Genomic DNA, 25,162 nt, shown 5'->3' with positions numbered 1-25,162 from the left:
GAGACCATCCTGGTCAACATGGTGAAACCCCGTCTCTACTAAAAATACAAAAAATTAGCTGGGCATGGTGGCGCGTGCCTGTAATCCCAGCTACTCAGGAGGCTGAGGCAGGAGAATTGCCTGAACCCAGGAGGCGGAGGTTGCGGTGAGCCGAGATCGCGCCATTGCACTCCAGCCTGGGTAACAAGAGCGAAACTCCGTCTCAAAAAAAAAAAAAAATAAATAAAGCCTTTATATGTGATCTTCCTTCAGAAAAAGGCTATGTTTAATAATACAAAAGAGTCTTCTTAAGATAAAGAGGGTGCAAGGATAGGTAAATTAAAGAGAAGAAGGGAGAGAGAAAGGAACATGTATGAAGATTTTCTTCCTTTAAGTTACATGTTTAAGGACCTGACCCTGATTTCTATTTCATGGCCTAGCACTGGAAGCTTCCAAGTAACTAATGACACAAGGATGCCCAGTAGGCAGAGATTAGCAGCTGAACTTCATTTACCATTAGAATATAGGGTAACTTAAGGATGAAATTATACAACCTGGATATTTAAATCGGCAGATTCATTTATAACCTATTCTTGCAACTCTAAACTGTTTACCTTGTACCATGACCCCAACTGCCACTCTAGACCAAAAGGCCAACAAATTGCTACTAGGAAAAATTAGAGACGAAGCAGAAAATTTCATTAAACTTTGTAACAAACCAATAAACAAAAAGTAATGGTCTCAACTAATGGTGCTGGGACAACTAGCTATCCATATACAAAAGAATTAAGTTGAGCCCCTTCCCCCATACTATACACAAAAATTGCCTCAAAATGGATCACAGACTTAAATGTGAGAGCCAACTCTATAAAACTCTTAGAAGGCGCTGACATGGAGTAAAAAAAAAAATTAAAAAAGAAAAAAGAGCCAGGTGCAGTGGCTCACACCAGTAATCCCGGCACTTTGGAAGGCGGGGGCGGGGGAATCACCTGAGGTCAGAAGTTCGAGACCAGCCTGACCAACACAGAGAAACCCCCATCTCTACTAAAAATACAAAAATTAGCCAGGCGAGTTGGTACATGCCTATAATCCCAGATACTCAGAAAGCTGAGGCAGGAGAATCACTTGAAGCAGGGAGGTGGTGGTTGCAGTAAGCTGAGATCATGCCATCGCACCCCAGCCTGGGCAACAAGAACGAAATACTATCTCAAAAAAAAAAAGAGAGAGAAAAGAAACTAAAACTCTCACAAGAAAACACAGGCATAAATATTCACAACCTTGGATTGGTTGATGGTTCTTAGATATTATATCAAAAGCATAAGCAGAAAAAAAAAAAGTTGGAATTGAGCTGGCATGATGGCTAACACCTGTATTCCCAGCTACTAGGGAAGCTAAGGCAGGAGGATCATGAGCCAGGAGTTTGAGGCCAGCCTGGACAATACAGGGAGATCCCTATGCGTAAAAAGAAAAAAAGCTGGACTTTGTTAAAATGAAAAATTTTTGTGCTTCAAAGGACACTGTCAAGAAAGTGAAAAGAGCCGGGCGCGGTGGCTCACGTCTGTAATCCCAGCACTTTGGGAGGCCGAGGCGGGTGGATCACGAGGTCAAGAGATTGAGACCATCCTGGTCAACATGATGAAACCCCGTCTCTACTAAAAACACAAAAATTAGCTGGGCATGGTGGCGCGTGCCTGTAATCCTAGCTACTCAGGAGGCTGAGGCAGGAGAATTGCCTGAACCCAGGAGGCGGAGGTTGCAGTGAGCCGAGATCGCGCCATTGCACTCCAGCCTGGGTAACAAGAGCGAAACTCCGTCTCAAAAAAAAAAAAAAAAAAAAGAAAGTGAAAAGAGAGCCCATAAAATGGGAAAAAATACTTGTAAATCATTAAGTCTGACAAGGAACTTAAATCCAGAATATATAAAGAAAACATATATTATAACCCAATAATAAAAAGACAAACCAACTGTTAAAAATTGGGCAAGGATATAAAAAGACACTTCTTCCAAGAAGATAGACAAATGGCCAATAAGCATATGAGAAGATTCTCAGTATCACTAGGCATCAGGGAAATGCAAATCAAAACTACAATTAATTTTTACTTTATACCCATGAGAATAGCTCTACTCAAACAGAGATTAGCCTGAGCTGTGGCTCAGACCTGTAATCCCAACACTTTGGGAGGCGAGGAGGAAGAATTGCTTGAGGCCAGGAGTTCCAGACCAGCCTGGGCAACATAGTGAGACCCCATGTCTACCAAAAAATTTAAAAAATAAAATTAGTTGGGCATGGTGGTGTATGTCTGTAGTCCTAGTTACTAGGGAGGCTGAGGTGGGAGGATAGTTTGAGCCAGGAGTTTGAGGATGCAGTGAGCTATCATGCCCACTACATTCCAGCTTGGGTGATAGACCAAGACCTTGTCTCGAGACAACAACAAGAACAACAATTAAAAAAAAAAAAGAGGTAATAACAAGTTAGTGACAATGCAAACTGGAATCCTTATTCACGCTGCTGGTGGGAATGTAAAATGGTGTAGATGCTTTAGAAAATCTCAAAAGAGTTACCATATGACGCAGCAATTCTACTACTTATGGACATATACACACAAAAAATGAAAACAGGCCAGGCACAGTAGCTCACAACTGTAGTCCCAGCACTTTGTAGGGGGAGGTGGGAGAATAGCTTGAGCCTAGGAATTAAAGAGCCTGGGCAACACAGTGAGAGAATCTCTCTCTAAAAAGGGGAAGAAAAAAACCAAAAAAAACGCCAGCATGGTGCTGCATGCCTGTGGTCCCAGCTGCTCGAGAGGGTGAGGTGGGACCATCCCTTGAGGCTGGGCGGTTAAGACTCCAGTAAACAATAATTGCACCACTACACTCCAGCCTGGGCTACAGAGCAAGACCCCACCTCAAAAATAATAATAGTTTAAATTGTTTTAAAAAGAAAAAAGAAATGAAAACATGTTCACACAAAAACTTGTAAATGAATGTTCATGTCAGCTTTATTTGAATAGTCAAAAACTAGAAATAATCCAATGTCTATCAGCAGGAGAAGAAATTTTTAAAATTGCAATATATCCATATTATGGAACACTACCCAGTAATAAAAAGTAATGGATTGATACACAAATAACATGGATAAATCTCGAATTAATTAGGCAAAGTGAAGGAAGTCAGACATCCCCTCTCCAAAGAAAAAAATAATATATTTTTAATACATGATGCTACATGATGCTATTTATATAAAATTCTAGAAATTGCAAATAATCCATAATGACAGATAGCATATCAGAAGTTGACTGTGGGATTAGAAAGGGAGAGATGGATTACAAAATGTAGGAAACTTTTGGGATGATGAGCATGTTCCTTACCTTAGTTGTAGTGTACACATATGTAAAAACTCTTATTATACTGTTTATATATAAATTAGATAGGGTCTGGCTGTGTTGCCCCAGCTGTAGTGCAGTGGTGCAATCTCAGCTCACTGCAACCTCCACCTCCCTGGCTCAAGCGATCCTCCTGCCTCAGCCTCCCGAGTACACACCTCCACTCTTGGCCAATTTTTGTATTTTTTGTAGACATAGGGTTTCACCATGTTGGCCAGGCTGGTCTCAAACTCATTGAGCTCAAGCAATCCACTCTTAGCCTCCCAAAGTGCTGTGCTGGGATTACAGGCTTGAGCCACTGCACCCAGTTCTGTTTACCTGAAATATGGGCAGTTTCACTGTATGTCAATTATACCTGAATAAAGCTATTTTTAAAATGCACGTTTGGTTTAAAAAAAAAAAAAAAAGTAGAAAAAGGATGGGTACAGTGACTCACATCTTTATTTCCAGCACTTTGGGAGGCTGAGGTGGGTGGATCACTTGAGTTCAGGAGTTCAAGACCAGCCTGGCCAACATGATGAAACCCCATCTCTACTAAAAATACAAAAATTAGCCAGGTGTGGTGGTGCATGCCTGTAATCCCAGCTACTTGGGAGGCTGAGGCAGGAAAATCGCTTGAACCTGGGAGGCAGAGGTTGCAGTGAGCTGAGATTGCGCTATTGCACTCCAGCCTGGGCAACAAGAGTGAAACTCCATCTCAAAAAAAAAAAAAGGAGAAAAAACAGGCTGAGAGCTTTTAAATATGACAGAACTTTTTAAAAATGAAAATATTTGGCCGGGCACAGTGGCTCATGCCTATAATCCCAGCACTTTGGGAGGCCAAGACAGGTGGATCACGTAAGGTCAGGAGTTCAAGACCAGCCTGGCCAACATGGCGAAACCCCATCTCTACTAAAAACAGAAAAAAAATTAGCTGGGTATGATGGCAGGCACCTGTAATCCTAGCTACTCGGAAGGCTGAGGCAGAGATGTGCTTGAACCCAGGAGATGGAGCTTGAAAAGCCAAAATATTTAACTGATCCTCACATGGTAATAGCTGAATTTTCAGCATCCATTGATGGAGAAAATAGTCAAAACACAACCAAAGCTACCCTGAATTCAGGCTAGCCTTTTAAAAATAAAGATTTTTTTTTTTTTTTTTTTTTTTTTTTTGAGACGGAGTTTCGCTCTTGTTACCCAGGCTGGAGTGCAATGGCGCGATCTCGGCTCACTGCAACCTCCGCCTCCTGGGTTCAGGCAATTCTCCTGCCTCAGCCTCCTGAGTAGCTGGGATTACAGGCACGTGCCACCATGCCCAGCTAATTTTTTGTATTTTTAGTAGAGACGGGGTTTCACCATGTTGACCAGGATGGTCTCGATCTCTTGACCTCGTGATCCACCCGCCTCGGCCTCCCAAAGTGCTGGGATTACAGGCTTGAGCCACCGCGCCCGGCCAAAAAATAAAGATTTTTAAAACTCATCTCAATATTTGTTTGAAGAATGGAACTGTATATACATACATACATATGTTTAGAACATATTGCTTTAGTCTAATTTTTCTCTTTAAGAAGGCAGGCAATAATTGATGAATATATGGATTTAAGAGCTCTAGATAACTGCTGAAAACATCTACCCCAACCCAAAGACTTGCAGGCAACAAACTGAGAACCACCGATAAAGACACCCAGTGCCAAGAAGATTCAATACAGCACTTAAATATTATCTTAAATAAATAAAATAGAAGTCTAATGAAAATTTATCTAATAGGTTCCCTAGCTATATTTCATAATTCAAAATAATTTAGAGATTAGCTGTAACACTGCTAACCTGGGTGCAGATAATTAAGAATTTACAGCAGGGCGAGGGGGCTCACACCTGTAATTCCTGCACTTTGGGAGGCTGAGGCAGGCAGATCATGAGGTCAACAGATCGACACCCTCCTGACCAACATGGTAAAGCCCCATCTCTACTAAAAAAAAAATACAAAAATTGGCTGGGCAAAGTGGCTCACACCTGTAATCCTAGCACTTTGGGAGGCCGAGGTAGGTAGATCACCAGAGGTCAGGAGTTCAAGACCAGCCTGGCCATCATGGTAAAACCCCATCTTTATTTTATTTTTTAAAAATATAAAATATATATATAAAAAAAGAAAAAAATACAATAATTAGCTGGGCATGGTGGCGCATGCCTATAGTCTCAGCTACTCGGGAGGCTGGGGCAGGAGAATCGCTTGAACCCACAAGGCGAAGGTTGCAGTGAGCCAATATCATGCCACTGTACTCCACGGCGTCAACACAGCAAGACTGCGTCTCAAAAACAGAAAAATAAATAAATAAGCCAGGCACGGTGGTGCACCCCTATCGTCCCAGCTACTCAGGAAGCTGACACAGCATAATTGCTTGAATTTCGGAGGCGGAGATTGCAGGGAAGCAGTGATTGCAGGGAGAAGAGACTGTGCCACTGCACTCCTGCCTGGATATCTTTAAATAAATAAATAGATGAAATTAAGTAAATAAACCTTCATAGATTATCTACATGATACAATCGAAATGTGCCTGAGATGTACATATGCACAACTGACTAGATGAAAATATCACTAACTTTTACTTTTCCAAAGTCAAAGGTAATCAAGGCCAGTCTTAAAGTTATGAATTTAGCCGATTTCTGTGTTCCTGGTTGCCCCAGCTTTGCCTTTATTCAGAGCTAAGCAGTATTCTACAGCTTTTCCTTCTTCTTCCCTAATTAAACTAGAAATGTTTCAAATTAACTGTAATTCACCTTAATACAATCAAGTTACCATAATTAAGATCTTGCTGTCCTACTCAGAGAATTCAAGACTTTGATCTTGGTTAAAATAATGAGGCATGGTAGCTCATAACTGTAATCCCAACACTTTGGGATGATCACCTGAGTTTAGGAGTTTAACAAGACCCTGTCTACCCACCCCCAAAAAAAAAATGGTTGAGCATAGTGGCTCACACCTGTAATTCCAGCACTTTCAGAAGCCAGGGCAGGTGGATCACCTGAGGTCAGGAGTTTGAAAACAGCCTGATCAACATGGTAAAACCCTGTCTCTACTAAAAATGCAAAAATTAGCCAGGCATGGTGGCACATGCCTGTAATCCCAGCTACTTGGGAGGCTGAAGCAGGAGAAACACCTGAACCCATGAGACAGAGGCTGCAGTGAGCCAACATGGTGTCATCGTACTCCAGCCTGGGCAAGAAGAGTGAAACAACCTCTTGCGGGGGTGGGCTGGCCAGGTGCGGTGGCTCATGCCTGTAATGAGCACTTTGGAAGGCCAAAGTGGGCAGATCACAAGGTCAAGAGATCCAGACTATCTTGGCCAACATGATGAAACCCCGTCTCTACTAAAAATACAAAAACTAGCTGGGCTTGGTGGTGCGTGCCTGTAATCCCAGCTACTCTGAAGGCTGAGGCAGGAGAATCACTTGAACATGGGAGGCGGAAGTTGCAGTGAGCCAAGATTGCACCACTGCACTCCAGCTGGTGACAGAGCAAGACTCCATCTCAAAAAGCAAAAATTAAAAAAAATTTAACTGAGCATGCCTATAGTCCCAGCAACTGGGGAAGCTGAGGCAGGAAGATCACTTGAGCCCAGGATGTTAAGGCTGCAGTGAGCCATGGTCATGACACTGCACACCTTCCTCCTAGGCAAAGAGCAAGACTCTATCTCAAAAAAAAAGTAAAGTAAGTTATCAGCAAATAAGTGGGGAGAAACAGGGTTTTCGTGGGTAGAGAAGGGAAAGTCACTAAACGTTAATTACTAATATAGCAACTCCTTGGTTAATACATTTAAGATGACTATGGGGTCTCTTCGTAATCCCATACTCCACTGGAGAGGACAAGTGGGAAGGGTTGGACTAGTTAAGGTTGCTGGGAACCTCCCAAGAGCTGCAGAAGCAGACATAAGTCAAATCTTCTAAATCCACAGGGTCCTTCCAAGGCTGTCATCCTCATTGCTTCTCAGCCTTTTGGCTCAGATCAAGTGTCTAAGGCTCTCATCCTCTAGGACTACAACTTCTCAGTCTACTTACTTGCCTTCTGACATGCTTTCTTGAGGGGAAGAAAACAAAGGAAGAGTTATAACAAGCAGCAGAGCTGGGCACAGTGGCTCACACCTGTAATCCCAGCACTTTGGGAGGCTGAGGTGGGGGGATCACGAGGTCAGGAGTTCAAAACCAGCCTGACCAACATGGGGAAACCCCGTCTCTACCAAAAATACAAAAATTAGCCGGGCATGGTGGTGCACACCTATAATCCCAGCTACTCAGGAGGCTGAGGCAGGAGAATCACTTGAACCTGGGAGGCAGAGGTACAGTGAGCCGAGATCGCATCACTGCACTCCAGACTGGGCTACAGAAACTGCAACTCAAAAAAAAAAAAAAAAAAAAAAAAAAAAACAAGCAGCAACTGCAGAGAACGAAGAATAAGTCCATGGGAAAGTGTTGCAAATAGAATCATCCTCCTTTACATGTCACTCCAGGAAAACTGCCAAGAACCACTCACTCCTCTAGACACACTTCCTGCAGATCCTCCCGACTCCTCCTTAAGCATGTCAGTATTCTCCTTATTCTCCCTTCATTTCAATCCTCCTTTTGCTTCAAGATTTTGAAGTACATGTTTTATAATCTCCAAAATATATGGCAGTATTGTACCAAGTATTTAATGATAACCTACCGATCATTACCTGTGTGTCGCAGCTGAACATATACCCTAAAGCCTTGTATAGTATTTCTGCCTCTTATAATAAAATTTATGTTACATTATTAAAACAAATTTCCTTTGTCACTAAGGGACGTATTATAACGTCAAGATTAAAAAAATAAGATAGTGGCCAGGCGTGGTGGCTCACGCCTTTAATCCCACCACTTTGGGAGGCCGAGGAGGGCAGATAACAAGGTCAAGGGAAATCTAGACCATCCTGGCCAACATGGTGAAACCTCATCTCTACTAAAATACAAAACATTTAGCCAGGCATGGTGGGGCACGCCTGTAGTCCCAGCTACTCGGGAGGCTGAGGCAGGGGAATCACTTGAACCTGGCAGGCAGAGGTTGCAGTGAGCCAAGATCGTGCCATTGTACTCTAGCCTGGCAACAGAGCAAGACTCCATCTCAAAAAAACAAAAAAAAAATTTTTTTTAATTTAAGAAGTATATTGTTTTATTTCTCCCCACCCCTATCCAGAAAACATAAAAGGAGGGAGGGAGGCAGAAAGGAAGGTGGGGAAAGGTTGAGAACTACTGGGTACTATGTTCACTATCTGGGTGACAGAACCAATCATACCCCAAACCTCAACATCACACAATATACCCACATAACAAACCTGTATATATACTCTCTGAATCTGAAATTGAATTTTTTTTTTTTTAAAAAGGGAAAAAATCAGCCAGGTGTGGTGGCTCACACCTGTAATCCCAGCACTTTGTGGGGCTGAGATGGGCAGATCACAAGGTCAGGAGTTTGAGACCAGTTATGGTAAAACTCCATCTCTACTAAAAAAAATACAAAAATTAGCCAGGAGTGGTGGCACACACCTGTTGTCCCAGCTACTCAGGAGACTGAGGCAGGAGAATTGCTTGAACCCAGGAGGCAGAGGTTGCACTGAGCTGAGATCATGCCACTGGACTCCAGCTTGGGCGACAGAGTGAGACTCCGTCTCAAAACAAATAAAAGGGGAAAATATTAGAGTTCAGAAATCAGCAGAATTCAAGATCTACTCTCCAGTAATCAAAACCTGTTAAGCACAATAAATGTGTTTTGGCAAGTCCAAAATAAAATGTAACTTTTCAAGTACTCCATTATATACTTTTTTAAAAAACGTGATTAGTTTAGAAATTTTTAAAGCAAAAAAACTAGATATAAAGGTTTTATACTTTCACAGAACTAGATTTTCTGTTACCCACATTTCCATTAGAATTTATTGTACGACAAGTTGGAGAGCAGGAAGCAGAAAAGCAGATCAGAGACTAGTATAAAACAAAACAAGGCTTCTCTGAATTAGAAAATAAACTTAATTAACTAGTGTTAATTGAACTTCCATTTTTTCAAATCACTTCCCTAAATAAAACTTTGATATGTGAAACTGAGTCTCACTAAAAAGCATAGGAGCACATAGTTTCTTTGGGATTTAAAAACCACCATTTATTCAACTGTAGATAACCAAATCCCACTGTAAAATGATTTGGGCAATCAAAGCTATTCCTAGCTAAGTATAATCAGATGAACGGTAAGTCCACTTACTAAAACCAGGTAATCAAACTGCTCAGTGTTCTCAATTATGAAGAATGAACTTTTCTATTTGTCACACACTCAAAGAAGGATTTTACATTCTTCCATCATTTGGTGCAGAACTGAACGATCTACATAGATGTACCATGACTTAAACAAAAACTTTAGTGGTAGGAATAATCCACTGAACTCAATGCAAGAAATCAAAGCTTTCCTTCTCAGAACTTTTGTCACAGAAAAAAATTAGTAAATTTGTTTTGTGAAAAGACTGCATCTGCTTTGGAACTCAGACATGCAATGGTTGTATCCCTTGCAGTCTTCCAAATGAAAATAAAAATTTTAAGGAAATATAATCTGAAATAAAAATAAAAATGATTTTTGAGAGAGAAAAAAATAATCAAAAAAATCCTGATGCAAAGCTATAACAACAGTTTCTTCACAATTTCATAAAACATTAATGAAAGGGTTACATAATCCCCTGGATTAAAGATTTTAAAGAAAGCTGCAAGGATCTCTTTCAGTTTTCAATACTGCTTTCTCTGTTCTTACAGCCACTAAAACATATCTAAATCAACTCCTAAATATAAACCATCTAGCTTTCTATAGAAGACAAATCAAACCAAGTGCAGATAAAACATATATATTCTTTTTAAAAACACACTGTAAATTACATTTAGGTTCCTCAAACAAGTTTACAACATGTACCACATCCAGTTTATTCTCAAGGGAGAAAACCATCAAAACAAAAGCTCAGCTTAAGAAATGATATACTTTGTAGTTAAGCCTCTATCCCAGGTGCATTTTGCTGTCACGTATTATCACTATTTCTTTTCTCTACAAAAATCTAGAAATTGTATATCTAGTTCCTTTAAAAATACCTGTGTATTATATGTTTTATATTTAGTGTAGGGACAAGAAATGCTTAATACTGTTACTCTCTAAAAAGGAAATATCTTTTCATTTTTCTCTTTTGCAATGTTTCTTACCTTGTTTTTGCTTATTTTCTACACATGAAATTATCTCAAGCCAGTCCATTTCAGTGTCAGTTGTTTACTGTCAATATGTCTGTGTATACTCAGGCTTTTATAAAGCTTTACAGTACAGTGATAAAAAAGAAAGGGTGAACAAGAGGGCATAAGTGAAACAAAAGTGGACCACATTTGAGAAACCCCATTCAACTTCTCTGCCTCAAATTCCCTTAAGTTCTCATGCCAAAGTTTCTCAACATCCAAAAAAGTTCCAGAGTCAGAGGCATAACACAATATGCGACAAGACAAACACAGGAGGAACCAAATCTGAAACTGAAGAAATTTAAGGAAATGTTAATACCTCCCCCAAAAAAATAAAAATAAATAAATAACAAGCCCAACCTCTAGATACTGGGTGGGAAGCTGCTTTCGAGACACTGCATGGCTCAAGGTTTTTCAAACTTTTTTTGAGATGGAGTTTCGCTCTTATTGCCCAGGCTGGAGTGCAGTGGCGTGATCTCAGCTTACTGCAACCTCCGCCTCCCAGGTTCAAGCAATTCTCCTGCCTCAGCCTCCCAAACAGCTGGAGTTACAGGCACACACCACCAAACCCAGCTAATTTTGTATTTTTATTAGAAACAGGCTGGTCTTGAACTCTTGACCTCAAGTGATCCACCCACCTCAGTCTCCCAAAGTTCTGGGTTTACAGCCGTGCCCGGCTTTCAAACTTTTTTTTTCTTTTTTTTTAAAGAGATGGGGTTTCACCATATTGGCCAGACTGGTCTTGAACTTCTGACCTCGTGATCCACCCACCTCAGCCTCCCAAAGTGCTGGGATTACAGGTGTGAGCCACCGCACCTAGCCTTCAAACTTTTTTTTAACTGTAAGAAATGTATTTTATCCTTTGACCAGAAAATAAAAAAAAAAAAAAAAAAAAAAAAAAAGAAAGAAAAAGAGAGAGAAATACACTTTACATTGTAAAGTGTACATATATGTAGGACAAAGTATTTCCCAAAACAATACTTTTCCTTATCAAGTGCAATGTCAGTGCATTCTGCTCTACGTTTTATTTTCAATGCTAGTAAAACAACACTGATTTTATAAATTATTAAAAAATCACAGTCCACAGTTTGAAAAACACAGGCTTAAAAATGGGTATCCTTTGTAAAAGGATCTTTTTGGTAATTTGCCTCTACCTGACTCTTTAGCAGGATGAGCAGGTATTTTAAAGCTGCTACCATTATTACTGATTTCATTAAAGTAAGTGGTTCTTAAAGTGTGGTCCTCTAACCAAGGTGATCATCATTTGAGATAAATATAAATTATTGGGCTCCACCCCAGACCTACTGAAACCCCCAGGTGAGGCCAAGCAATCTACAGTTTACCAAGCCCTCCAGGTGATTTTGATGCAAGCTAATATCTGGGAGCCACCCCATTGAAGAAGTCTTTATCTTCTGTTTAGCAATCCAGTACACACTACTATGTGCCAGTCACTATCCTAAAACCTCTACAAATACTAACTCACATGAAAAAAAAAAAAAACCAACACCACCTAATAAAGTAGGATCTATTACTATTAGCATTCTGATGAGCAAACTGCACAGAAACTTAGCTAAGTGGTGGAACTACAACTCAAACTTATTTTCAGTTTAGCAAAGTATGCCTATTCTTTTTCTGATCAAGTATCTACTTCCACTCCTTTAGTTCAGCTACTCCTCCCATCTCAAATTCCCCACCCTGTCAATGAACTTACTTCCAATATTACTGTTATCATTCTAAAACAAATTTCTTTTCTAAAACACTATAATGCAAGTCATTTAACCTTGCTTTTAGGAGATTTTCTTTGGTCCTAGGTGGCATCTTAGCATTAATTATGAAGCTGAAGTTTCTTCTATTTCTGAAGACCTCTGAACCTATTAATGGCTCTACTGTTAATTTCTCTTGTATCCAGTGTCCTAGCCAGTTCCACCAGATGATTACTCTCTCCTCAGACAACTTTCTTTCTCGTCCACCTTATCTACTACTCTCTCCTGCAGGGATTATTTCTCCCCTACCCCCGCCACCTCCATTCCATTTTGCACGACTCCTCTCCAACTGAAAGAACTTCCACTTCCCTGCTGGCTCCTCACCCCAATCTCAAACCCTAGCCACTCCTCGAGGACTTCTTTCCTGGTTCCCTGGGGATCCTCAGACCCAGGAGCTGCCAGGCCGGTTGGGTCTCCCATCCCAGCCCAGCTACGGGGAGGGGGGGACAGGGCGCTCCGGTTCCTCCCTCGTGCAGTTCAAGGTCTCCACCCGTCCGACCCTCCCGAGACTCGCTGCTCCTCATCTCCCCCAGGAGCCCCCACCCTTAGGCAGCCGCTTTTCTCAGTAGGGTCCCCAACCCCCTCCGAGCGTTTCCTCAGACGCCCCTACTTGGAGCAAGTCTGCTCCCTGTCACCCGGGACCCCGGCCACCCTTGGTCTTCCCACCTCCCTCAGACCGGGGCCACTCCCCGTTCCCCTGCCCCCCACCCACCCCGCTCCCACCACACGGGCCGCTGCCGGGCTGCCTGGGTTCCCCTTCTCCCTGGCACCCAAGCTGTCCCGGGACACCCCAAGACACCCCGACCTCGGAGCAGGTAGTTACAAGTCACCCTCCTCCCTGGGACCCTGTCCGCTTCCGTCTCCTCAGAGACCTATTCCTCACACACTGGCCGCCGGTCAGTGCCCCAGACCGGGGCAGCTAGACGTCCCAAGGGACCTCCTGGCCTGACCCGCGTGTGTCCGGCCCCAGCCTACTTTCCTCGGGCGAACTCCACAGCCAGAAGCCCAGCCATTCTTCCCCCAGCCCAGTCAGCGCGAACTCGCCGCCGCCCCCGCCGCCGCCGCCCTGGCCCCGGCCCCGACTGGAAGTCCAGGCCCCCTTCCTCCGGCCTCCGCCTCCGGAGTGCTAAGCTGGAGATTCCACCCCGCGACGGCCCCCAGATCTCTGACTCGCGTTACCGGCACTCACCTGCCGCTGCCCCCGACCAACTCCAGAGCCACTGCCTCTACCTCGGCCGCCAGTGGCCACCAAGCGCCACCACCTCCCCCATGACAACAGGCCCACCCCCTTTCATACTTCTAACCTATCCATTGGCTAGTGGGGCGGCAGTTTTCCTCTTTGATTGGCTTAGTATACCCGCCCGTCATCGCGTCTTTACCTCCCCTTTTCCTGAACCCGGTATTCGCCCCCGCCCGGACCTGGAGCGTCCTAGCCCAAGCTTTAGTTGTAATTGGTTGAGGGTTGGGCATTTCGAAGTTATGATAGGCTGCCAAAAATGTCTGTTAAGCTAACTGGCAAGCTATGTGACGACTAAAGTTGATTCAAGCTTGTACACAGTTTGGTTGCACAGTAGAAAGCAAAGGCGGGGCAAACGCTCACATCCGAGGTTACCAGGGAAGGGTTAACTCTTTGTTGTAGAGTTTTCTCTGTAAACTCTTCCACTTCTCCAGCTCCTTTCCTACAAGGAGAAGCTTATCTCTGCTCGCTTTACTCATAGGTAGTACTTACAAAACACTAACATCAGAGGCTGTGTTTAAGAAGTGTTTGTAAGCTCTGGGGAGAAAGATACCTTAGAGATAGAAATGTTCCCTTTTTTTCTTTGGATGCGCCCAATTTCATTGAAGTTCTTTCCAGGATCCTCCATGCTAAAAGGCAAAGCGCAACCTTTCATTTAGCAGAAATCAGTCAACTTCGGTTGCAATTATAAACGTTGTCAATAAACTTAAGTGGTTTGTTGGGAGTTATCCAGCTTTCAGCTCCATTCCTGCCAAGTGGCCAGGCAGCCATTAGCAACTTTCTTTTTCTTTTTTTCTTTCTTTTTTGAGACGGAGTTTTGCTCTTATTGCCCAGGCTGGAGTGCGGTGGCGCTATGTCGGTTAACCGCAACCGCCGCCTCCGGGTTCAAGCGATTCTCCTGCCTCAGCCTCCCGAGTTGTTGGAACTACAGGCGCGCCCCACCACGCCCGGCTAATTTTTAAATATATTTTTAGTAAAGACAGGGTTTCTCCATGTTGGTCAGGCTGGAGCTCCCGCTCTCAGATGATCCGCCCGCCTTGGCCTCCCAAAGTGCTGGGATTGCAGACGTGAGCTACCACGCCCGGCCCGCAGCTTTCTAATAAGTGGACCATATTATACCCTTATAATGCTGTGGAAATTAGAATTCCGCTTCCCCTACCTCTCACTGCCGCTTTGTTTTTCTGTTCAGCAATTCTTAAATAGCCCTACTAGCTGTGTGTCAGATACTTTAAAAGCTTCTCTCATTTTATTTTTTCTAAACCTCTTCCTAGCAGTCTAAATTAGGGCCATTGAATGAATTGCCGGGTTGTGTGTTGTTTTTTTTCCTCACTTGGCACAATGCACAAGAATAAATGATTACATTTTTTATTCACTTGGGTACAAATCACAGTAAGCATTTTGAGAAATCTAGTGTTGCTATAAAAACTCTTGTGCTCCTAGAAATATATTCATCATTAGCTTTTTGCTTTTCTTTTTTTTTTCACCCACTTTTCCTGCTCCTAAATAACAAAATGCTGGTCTGATTACTCTTTCAATTTCTAAATCAGATTTAAATGTACCTTTTCACAACTCCACTTATGATACACAAACCCATGGGCCATGAAACATGGCACCCAGGGATGGGTTAAGACACTGTTGGGGCATTTGGCGGCTCACACCTGTAATCCCAACACTCTGGGAGGCTGAGGCAAGCAGATCACTTGAGGTCAGGAGTTCGAGACCAGCCTGGCCAACATGGTGAAACCCTATCTCTATAGATCGAGTCACTGCACTCCAGCCTGGGCAACAGAGCGAGACTCTGTCTTAAATTTTAAAAAGAAGAAGAAGACACTGTCAAGGAGGCATTCCCTGAAGGGTGTGGAGTTTGGAAATTTTGCGCTTTGTCTCTTTCTTCTTTCTGCTAACTCTTTGTCTCATATGTATTCTATTTGCTAACCTCCTTGTTCTTTGCAGAGCAAGTTACAAGGCATCTAAAACTGGTTTATTATTCAGAAAAATATTGTATATTTTCTAATCTAGTTTAAATAAAGTACATACTTCTATCACCAAACTAAACAGAAATTATTCCTCCAGTAACTATACATAACAATAAAGTGCCTTTTCCTAGTTATTTTCCGGAACTTTCCTCCCCCACCTCTCTTCCTCACCTTCCAATTTAGAAATAACCACCCATTCAATTGAATGACTCACAAAGAGCCTGTGAAAGGAAAGTGGAAAAGCCAAAATAACTTAGAGATGTCTGAATCACTCAGTTGAAGGAAGGATCAGACATTGACCAAGATAAGATAGACGCCAAGACATAAGGCAAGCCTGGGCTAACATCCCATAACATATGAAGTAATGCAAACGTGAAGATGCCCCAAGAAAAAGCAAATACCAGTATGTCCTTTCACACAGCCTTTTAATATATCAACAGCAGCTTGCTTCTCTCTAGGCTTGGCAGTGTGCCATACTACCAATTTTAGAGCAAGTTAGAAGACAATTAGTGTCCTGACAGATAGGAAACAATAACGTCATAGAGGGCATGATCATTATTATGGTGCTTTGGGTAATAATGGTTCTTGCACAGCCTCAGTGACTAGGTGCCATAGAAAACATAGAATTAGGCCAGCCTTCCTAAGTGGACTTGCCATCTAAGTTTAGGAACACAGTAAAATTATTATCACAAAACTAGGTGGAAAATTGTCACAAAAGTCAGTCGCTATTTCATACACTAAAAAAGAAAAAAGCATGCATAAATGCTTTTGCTCATACACACATGTCTATCATTCCTATTCTTTGTGATTATCAGTTAAGAAAGGACATATAAAATAAATGTTATAACCCAGTAAGAAGTAGGAAGCCCTTAAGGAAGGTTTTAAGGAACATGCCTTGACGTAACAGAAAGCTACTGTGTTATTAGACTGTGCAGTACTGGAGGGGTTATTGCTTGTATCCTACATTTTGCTTTCACGGGCACAAGGTAACCCTATCATGTAATTACTCCATCCAGCTTCTCTCTTTTCTTTCCTGTGTTTTGTGCTTCTCCACCATTCTCAGGGCTCCCTCTCAGAAAGCAAGAACACTGGAGTCTGGGAGTCTGCAGCTTCTTGTTGCATGGCTGGCTGTGGAGGTGCTACAGATGGTATCTGTTCAGAGCCACTTGGGCACAACCAAAATGGCAGGTATATTCAGGGCAAAAATAGCATTTATAAATCCCAATTAAGCAGAAAATAGAAGACTCAGAGTGATGTCCAATATCTGAGGAGCAATATGGTGTGCCTTGGGCTTTCCTGTATACTAATGCTGTTTCTCCTGCTCTCTTTCATATGTCACTTTTCAAGAGAGAAGAGTCCAAGTCTCCTTTCATTTCTATTTTAGCCCAGGGGGCAGTCTTACTAGGGAAAGGCTCCATTTTTTGCTTTTGGATTTTTTTCTTCTGGATTCTACACACGATTCCAATTCCAACCAGATTAGAGAAATAAACAACCGGTGGAGAAGAAAATCGCTCAGATAGCAGACAAGGGCCAGAGCTGCCTGCCACTAGCAGTTGGAGGCAAGCCAAAATATTTGATAAGAGGTAGTTTCCTGAGTTAGGGATTCCTGAGGGTGCAGGCTGACAAAGATGAAGGGATTAGAGAGAAAGGGAGGGGAAAGGAGGGAAGCGGAGGGGACAAGGAGGCAGGAGAGAAAAGGGTAAGAAAAGCTAGAAAAACAGTTAAGAAGCCCAATCAGAGTGCTGAGCCAGCTTAGAGTCCTACCTCGCCTATCCCCCACCACCACCCATGTGGACTTTATACCAGGTTGCATAATTACACCAGCAAAGTGCAGCCTCTGCCACTGGTTAAAAGGGAAAGCCTGCCAGGCTCCAGCCTATGGGACCGTTGTTCTGTTGCCACCTGGAATCCTCCCAGAGCTCAAAGCCTGCTGCTCTGGGCAAAGCTGACAAGGAAGGACGGATTCATGCAGCCAACCAAGGAGCATATCTTCATTTGTTTCCCTTAAGGTGACCACTGGAAAAAAGCACTGGTTAAACAAAGGGAGACTATCTGGGAGAAGGTGTTTTTACCCTTTCAAGCTGGGGCACTTTCACCCCAGGGAAGTGCCACGCTGCTTTCCACTCTGGAACAAGGCACTGTGATTTCAAAGTTCAAGGTTCTGTTTCATGGATGGGAAGAAAAAAAATCAGTGAAAGGAGGTGTTCTGGTCTCTCAGGCAGAACCATTTGCTATCTGATTCCAGAGCTCGTGTGATTTTTAAATACCACACTATGACTTTTCATTACTAAATGCATTCATTTTCATCCTCAAGAAAATTGTATGCACCCTTCCACCTGCTTTACATATTATGGGTAAGATGGCTGGAGTGCTTGTAAAAATGGATGGACTTGTAGCTCTTAGCTCTGCCATTGTGCTATTGACTGGAGCTCCTGGTTACTATCACCAGATCTATGGGTGGACCAGCTATTCTTCTGCAGCAGGGAGTGGACCCACTCAAAGCACTTAGCACCATATAAACTTTTGTCCATCTCTGTTTTACATGCACACAAAGAGTTTCCTGGAAACATGGCTACACTCCAAGGATTTCAGAGAGTAGAATTCTTCTAGAACTACGGTGTCCCAATCACTTGGAACCTCATGAGAAAGCAGACTTAAAGTCAGACCCTAGAATCTAATATGTTCCAAAAGCTCTGGCTCTGCCATTTACCAACGGCATGAAACTTTGATTTATCACCCTAAAGCTTCATTTTCTTCATCTATAAAATGAGATATGGATTAGAGATCTTGTCTTGCATAATAAATTATCCCAAAATTTAGTAGCTTTAAACAACATTTATCATCTCACAGTTCTGTAAGTCAACCCTCTGACTTTGGGTCTCTTATAAGACCACAGTCCTCTCGAGCTCAATTGGGACAGATCTGCTTCCTGCCTCATTCACCTGGTTATTGCTGGCAAGACTCACTTCCCAAGGCCTTAGTTTCCCAGGAGCTGCTGGCCAGAAGCTTCCCTCAATGCCCTGCCTCATGGGCCTCTTCGTAGAGCATCTCACAATGTGGCAGCTTACTTCATCAGTGCAAGCAAGCTCGAGCAAGAGAGAGGACCCACCAAAGAGAGTACTAGCAAGACAGAAGGCCCAGTCTTTTGTAATTCAATCACAGATGTGACATCCCATCACTTTTGACACATCCTGAGTTAGAAGTAAGTCATTAGGTCCAGCCCACGCTCAGTAAGTCATCAGGATTACACAAGGATGTAAAGACCATCAAGAGGATCATTAGAAGCAGCCTACTCTAAGATAATAATAATAATAATACCTAGGGTTTGTTTAAAATTTAAATTAGAGCCTGCACAGTTGGCAGCTACTTGGGAGGCTGAGGTAGGAGGCTCACTTGAGGCCAGGGGTTCGAGGCCAGCTTAGGCAGCATAGTGAGCCCCCTCCATCTCTTAAAAAAAAAAAAAAAGAAAGAAATACGGCCAGGTGTGGTGGCTCACATCTGTAATCCCAGCACTTTGGGAGGCCGAGGCAGGTGAATCACTTGAGGTCAGGAGTTCAAGACCAGTCTGGTCAACAGGGTGAAACCCCATCTCTACTAAAAAGAAAATACAAAAATTAGCTGGGTATGATGGCACATGCCTGTAATCCCAGCTACTGAGAAGGCTGAGGCAGGACAGTTGCTTGAACCCAAGAGGCAGAGGTTGCAGTGAGCCAAGATCGCACCATTGCACTCCATCCTGGGCGAAGAAGCAAGACTCTGTCTTAACAACAACAAAAAAAGAAATATATGTGTGTATGTTTTTTAAATATACAAAAATCAAATTAGAGAATATGTTCAATTCATGGCCCGCATATGTTATGCAATATATAACTGTTACAGATAACTATTATTATCATTAATGTTATTATTGGGTATATAATGGCTGGTTTTCTCCCCTAGCTCCTAGAAGGAACCCTTCTATGAGGAGTAAATGAAATAATATACATAATTCAGGACCTAACATTTAGTAAATGCTCAATAATCATTAGTTATTATTAACATTATTAATAAATGTGTGATATTTGATATTCTTTCCAAGCTACTGGAATGAACTCTCGTAACTTTTCCAGGATGGCCTTATTTCCATATATTTTGTTCAGTTTTTTTCATTAGCATCCTATAATTGCCAGAGCACAATTCCAGATTTGGGTTTCATAAAATATGAGCACCAAAGCCGTGACACAGTCTAATTTCCTGTCTGCCCTATACCAAGAAGGGTACGTCCAAAACCAGTAAAATGGGCTAATTATGGCAGCACCTCCTACATGCAGAAAAGTCGGAGCCTGGCCCCATCCAGAATCCAGAGAGAAGGGACTGTGCCTGGGAGAATGAGCAGAGACTTGGCTATGTGACCTTTGTCCCTTTCAAAATATGCTTGTCATTGTGCAATCTACTGAGTCAATCCTCCACTAAGAATGAGAGTCAATCCTCCACTAAGAATGAGAGAAAGAGGGACCAACAAGGCCCTACAGATGGGATAAGGGTGTCCAAGAAGACGTTTTCACACCTGGGTTGAAAGTAATATGAACCAATAAAAATAAAGAGCAATTTTGCAATTAGAAAGTTGGAAGAAGAGAGTCCAGTTTGCAACATGAAAGAAAGATCACTAAGAGGCTGGAGTCATCACTTCAGGGCTGGGTTGAAGCTGTCTTCCTTATAAAGGTGGAGGATATTGAGGGTTGGCCTGTGGCCAGGGAAAATGAGGAACTATAATCAAGAAAACCCCATTATTTTGGCTTTGAGTCATTTCTCAGGGCTCACTCATAATTATTACATAAGAAAGATAGAAAAAACAAAAACCTACTAAAGTGTAAATGATCCTTAAACCAAAGACACTGTAGAAATACAAAGACCCAGGCCAGACACGGTGGCTTATGCCTGTAATTCCAGCACTTTGGGGGTCCGAGGCGGGCAGATCACCTGAGGTTGGAGTTCGAGACCAGGCTGATCAACATGGAGAAACCCTGTCTCTACTAAAAGTACAAAATTAGCCGGGCATGGTGGCACATGCTTGTAATCCTAGCTACTCAGGGTGGGGAGGGGGAGCGGGGGTGCTGAGGGAAGAGAATCGCTTGAACCTGGGAGGCAGAGGTTGCAGTGGGCCAAGATGGAGCCATTGCACTCCAGCCTGGACAACAAGAGTGAAACTCCATCTCAAAAAAAAAAAAAAAAAAGAAGAAGAAAAAGAAAGAGATACAACGATCCAAGTCTTTGCAACTTATCTTTCTCTGACTGTTTCTTCTTCTCCCTCCCATATTTGCACATGTTCTTTCATTTCTTTTCCACACAGAAGAAAACTATCCTTACAAGGAAATGCCTTAAGATCCTTTAGGCTGGAACTGTTTTCAGATCAGGAGTCATCTCTTGCAGTCTCCACTGCCTGTCTCTCTTGGACTTCTGTGGACAGGATTAGAGCTCAACATTCACAGATAATAACAGTTTACACCTCTGCCTCTAAATGAGGTGTAAACTCATTTAGACTTCACTGCCACCGTGATTTAAAGAGGCCGACTGATTTTCTGAGCTGCACTAGCCCTGGCCCTGTCTTCTCCTGAAATGTCCCAAACATTACCAGATTTGTACACAGAAAGCCTGAAAGCAGAAGTTGCTGGGAAAGTTCTGTAAACATGAAGAGGAGAAGTGCACCAATATCAAGTTCCTCTTCCTGTGGCTCTGGTTTTCTCTCCTTCCTATTCTGTGTCTCCTCTGTGTCTGGGACAGAGGATACTTGGTTTCCATACCTCTTAATAGTCAGAGAAAACCTTGTTCTGCCCCTTGGCAGGTTAGTTTTTGAGGGGTAAAGAGATGAGGACTTGCCCCCAGGAAGTCTGCCTGTGCAATAGGAATGATGTATTTATTTATTCAGCCCTTTCCTCCACTGCAGCCAGAGCAGCAGCCATTTCATTTCGCCCTCAGGAAGTGTATTTAGTGGTAAGCTTTCTTTCTTTTCCTGTTAGTTTCCTGCAAAAGGACATCAGTGTCCTCCTCATTGGAGCAGCTGATAAGGATGTTGTTGCTCAAATAGAGACAGAAAAACGTATTTCCTGTCGCAGACCTAGGCCATCCCAAGGTCATGGAGAATTAGACCAGGCTGCAGAAATAACGGAAGAACCTGATTTTCGTTGCTATTTCCCTGGTGCGGTCTCCCTCCCTGAAATACTCTGCAATAATTACACCTTCCACTTAAGTAGGATTTCACACTTTTCCAAAGTAGCATCACGTTGTACAGAAGCAGAGTTGGCTGCACTGTAGTTGGCATAGCCTATTAGTTACTTTGGAGGGTTCATATGAAGAGCAACTTTGGAGGGTTCATATGAAGAGCAACTTTGGGTTTAACTTTACATCTTGGGGAACTCATACAAATAGCATAAGTTACCCTAAGGTGGATTCCATTTGCTAGCTCCTGCCCATCCTACAGATCTTATCTTCAAAGTTAATATTGTGGGGGAGGCTTCCTGGTACCCCTCTCCCAGCCACATTGGGTTGGGTGGCCCTGTTATACACACTGCCCTTCCACTTTGGAATACACATATCCCATGGGTAAACCTGCTTCGTACCTATCCATCCAGCAACACGTTGGCACTGTAATACCAGGGACAACAGCCTTCCTGCTCATGGCTGCCTAGCACAGGGCCTGGCCCACAGTAGTTCACTAAATACTTAGTGAATGAATAAGTCAGGAATTGTCTCTAGGAGCAGCCTTGCCACCTGACACAATCATTTATTTTGGGGTGGTGCTCTACAAGTTATAAAAAAAGACATGCTAATTATCACATAATGATCACTGGTGGTTACAGTAATTAGAGCACAGTGGTGGAGTATGACTAAATAAAGCTCTCCACCAGGTGGGGGGCTATCCCTGCACTCTGAATTTGGACTCCCACTGCCCATCTCTCTTGGACTCCTGTGGACAGGGTCATTCCTTTGGAAAATTCTATTTGGAGTTGCCAACACCGGGGAACAGGGAGAATTAAGCTCCATTTCCCCAAACTCAGTGAAATCTTTCTGATATGAAAAATTAAAGAACAAGGTAATTGGTGGCCCTCTGCTGCTTTCCTTTCAGCCTCTGAGACAGATTTCCCCATCAAGGGTTTGTGCTGAGTCATCCCTCCTCCAGCAAAAACTAGTCAGCAGCACCCTGAGGATGGGTGATGGAGGTAAAGACTCATCCTGCTAATCTTCTTCTCCCACGGAGGCCAAGGTTTGTGGCCTTCGCCCCCTCCCTGGGAACAAGAGAGCAACCCAAAAGAAAAGACTCTTCCTTCCCACTCCTCTCTTTCTTACAAACTCATGGTCTGTGGTTTCCTCTTTCTTCTGCCAATGGAAGTCGAGGATAGAGATGGGGAGGAGGAAGAAGAAACAAAAGGGCACAGAACTGTACTTTGCTGGCTGCGGGGAGGTGGAACACATGGGTGAGGCGTATGAATTGGGATGAAGAATGACAAGACATGAAGAATCCTTTGAGGTTCTCCAACAATTCTCACATCCAGGACAGCTAAGGCACAGAGCAGTTGCAGGGACATCAGGGAGCCCAGAAATGTAAATAGTGGGAGGTGATGACAGCAAAGAAGCAGGCAGATCTTTGTAGCAGGCCCCTACAAAGAGCTACGCCCTGTGGGAGAACCACAAACTGCCTAAGACTGGGTAACGAGAGAGTGGGCGTTCAGTGTGAGACCTTGAATCAGAGGCCCACGCTCTATATCTAGCTCAGTCTCCAATTTGTGGGGAGGACCCGGGTGAAAGATGAATGTCAGAGATGTGGCTTAATCAGCTGCCTATGGGATGGGCACATGTTTGGGAGATCCTTTGAAATCTCTAGATGAAAGGAAATGCCAGAAAAAGCTATCATTACTTTGAGTGCTGATCATAGAGCAGCCAGAGCATGTTTGAGCTCCTATAATGGAATCAGAGACTACAGTATTTTCATATTGTGCAGCCCAATTTCTGAAGACCAGTTTTTTATTTTATTTTATTTTATTTATTTATTTTTCTTTAAAAAACGGGGTTTCACCATGTTGGTCAGGCTGGTCTTGAATTCCTAACCTCAGGTGATCCACCTGCCTTGGCCTCCAAAGTGCTTGGATTACAGGCGTGAGCCACCACGCCCGGCCCAAGACCAGTTTTTTAATAACATCAATTGAGAACAGGTCAATTGTGAGGTGCCCTAGGAATACAACCAGAAATCTCATCACTGGAGTATAGAAATTTCCAACCAGGCTCTAGCAAGTTATCTATGCAGACTGATTCTAGCCAGGCCTAACTTGCCTAGGGGGATAATGCAGAGGCTATGACCTCGTGACTCGTCTCCTTTTCTCTCCTCTCTTTCTCTCTTGCACGTGTGCATAAGGCAACTTAGAAACATTAACTCGCCAAAGAATACTTGGAGATTCCCAAATGATCACCCCAACTGTGGCTCTTCATCTACAAACACTTAGCCTTTTTTTTTCTTTTTTCTTTCTTTTTTTTTTTTTTTTTTTTTGAGATGGAGTTTCACTCATGTTACCCAGGCTGGAGTGCAATGGCGCGATCTCGGCTCCTCCGCCTCCTGGGTTCACGCAATTCTCCTGCCTCAGCCTCCTGAGTAGCTGGGATTACAGGCACGCGCCACCATGCCCAGCTAATTTTTTGTATTTTTAGTAGAGACGGGGTTTCACCATGTTGACCAGGATGGTCTCGATCTCTTGACCTCGTGATCCACCCGCCTCGGCCTCCCAAAGTGCTGGGATTACAGGCTTGAGCCACCGCGCCCAGCCCTTTTTTCTTTTTTTTTTTTTGAGACAGGGTTTCACCATGTTGGCCAGTATGGTCTCGATCTCCTGACCTCATGATCCACCAGCCTCAGCCTCCCAAAATGCTGGGATTACAGGCGTGAGCCACCACGCCCAGCCACCTTTTTTTTTTTTTTTTTTTTTTTTAAAGGAATGCGATGTGCTTAAACCATATCTTTTTTCTATTTGGCAGGTACATGACCCTAGTGCCCTAGTGTTTTCCTTCTCTATTCATTCCCTTCTATACCATAAATACTTCTACTTGACACCCTCCTCTGATCTCTGTTCTATGAACCATCTAGATTATCATTCCAAATGAATACATTTGTCTTTGAGCCCTTAAATCCAAGAATATTCCCCTTCTTGGTCTCTCCAAAGCTAACAGGCTGACTAAACTCAGAATAGGACTTTAAGCTGACAACAAGTGCTTACCTGTCCTGAATGACCTAAACTGCAATCATCCTGGGTCACAATCATTAGAGGAACAGATATTATTGTTCTCCTGTTGCACAAAGTGGACAAAGGTTGTCTAGCTGGAGCAGAATGGATCTCTTGATAAAGCCAGAGCTCCTTGTAAACCAAGAAAAATCTCAAGAATGGGCATGTGACTGCTAAGCAAGCTCTGTGGGAGAGTTCAACCTATAACATGACAAATGGCATGGGTAAGACCAACATGAAATCATCTCTCAGATACCCAAGTCTTAGGTTTCAACGTCTCTTACAAAGTTCCAGGAGAGTTAAGCTTAGGACCAGTGTAAAGGAAGACTACTCTAAACTG

The 25,162-nt window shown here is 43.1% G+C and overlaps 3 long non-coding RNA genes across 3 annotated transcripts in view; 1 reads left to right on the top strand and 2 right to left on the bottom strand.

Moving 5' to 3' along the window:
- LOC116558051 overlaps positions 1-19,040 on the bottom strand; it is a 20,408-nt gene extending 1,368 nt beyond the window's left edge. Inside the window, exon 1 of the long non-coding RNA XR_004271803.1 lies at positions 18,945-19,040. This is a non-coding gene — a long non-coding RNA (uncharacterized LOC116558051). The remainder of the gene's footprint in view (positions 1-18,944) is intronic.
- LOC116558050 lies at positions 1,526-19,033 on the top strand. The gene is made up of 2 exons (XR_004271802.1): positions 1,526-1,570; positions 18,962-19,033. It is a non-coding gene; the product is annotated as an uncharacterized LOC116558050 (long non-coding RNA).
- LOC116558049 lies at positions 10,366-14,546 on the bottom strand. The gene is made up of 3 exons (XR_004271801.1): positions 13,554-14,546; positions 10,882-10,886; positions 10,366-10,377 (listed from the first exon to the last, which is right to left on the bottom strand). It is a non-coding gene; the product is annotated as an uncharacterized LOC116558049 (long non-coding RNA).
- Positions 19,041-25,162: the final 6,122 nt, after the last annotated feature.

This window comes from Sapajus apella, unplaced genomic scaffold (assembly GCF_009761245.1).
Source record: "Sapajus apella isolate SASKATOON/1434 unplaced genomic scaffold, GSC_monkey_1.0 scaffold20, whole genome shotgun sequence".
NCBI lineage: Eukaryota > Metazoa > Chordata > Mammalia > Primates > Cebidae > Sapajus > Sapajus apella.
The sequence above is the reverse complement of the archived record's forward strand: the minus strand, read 5'-3'. Positions and strand labels throughout refer to the sequence as shown.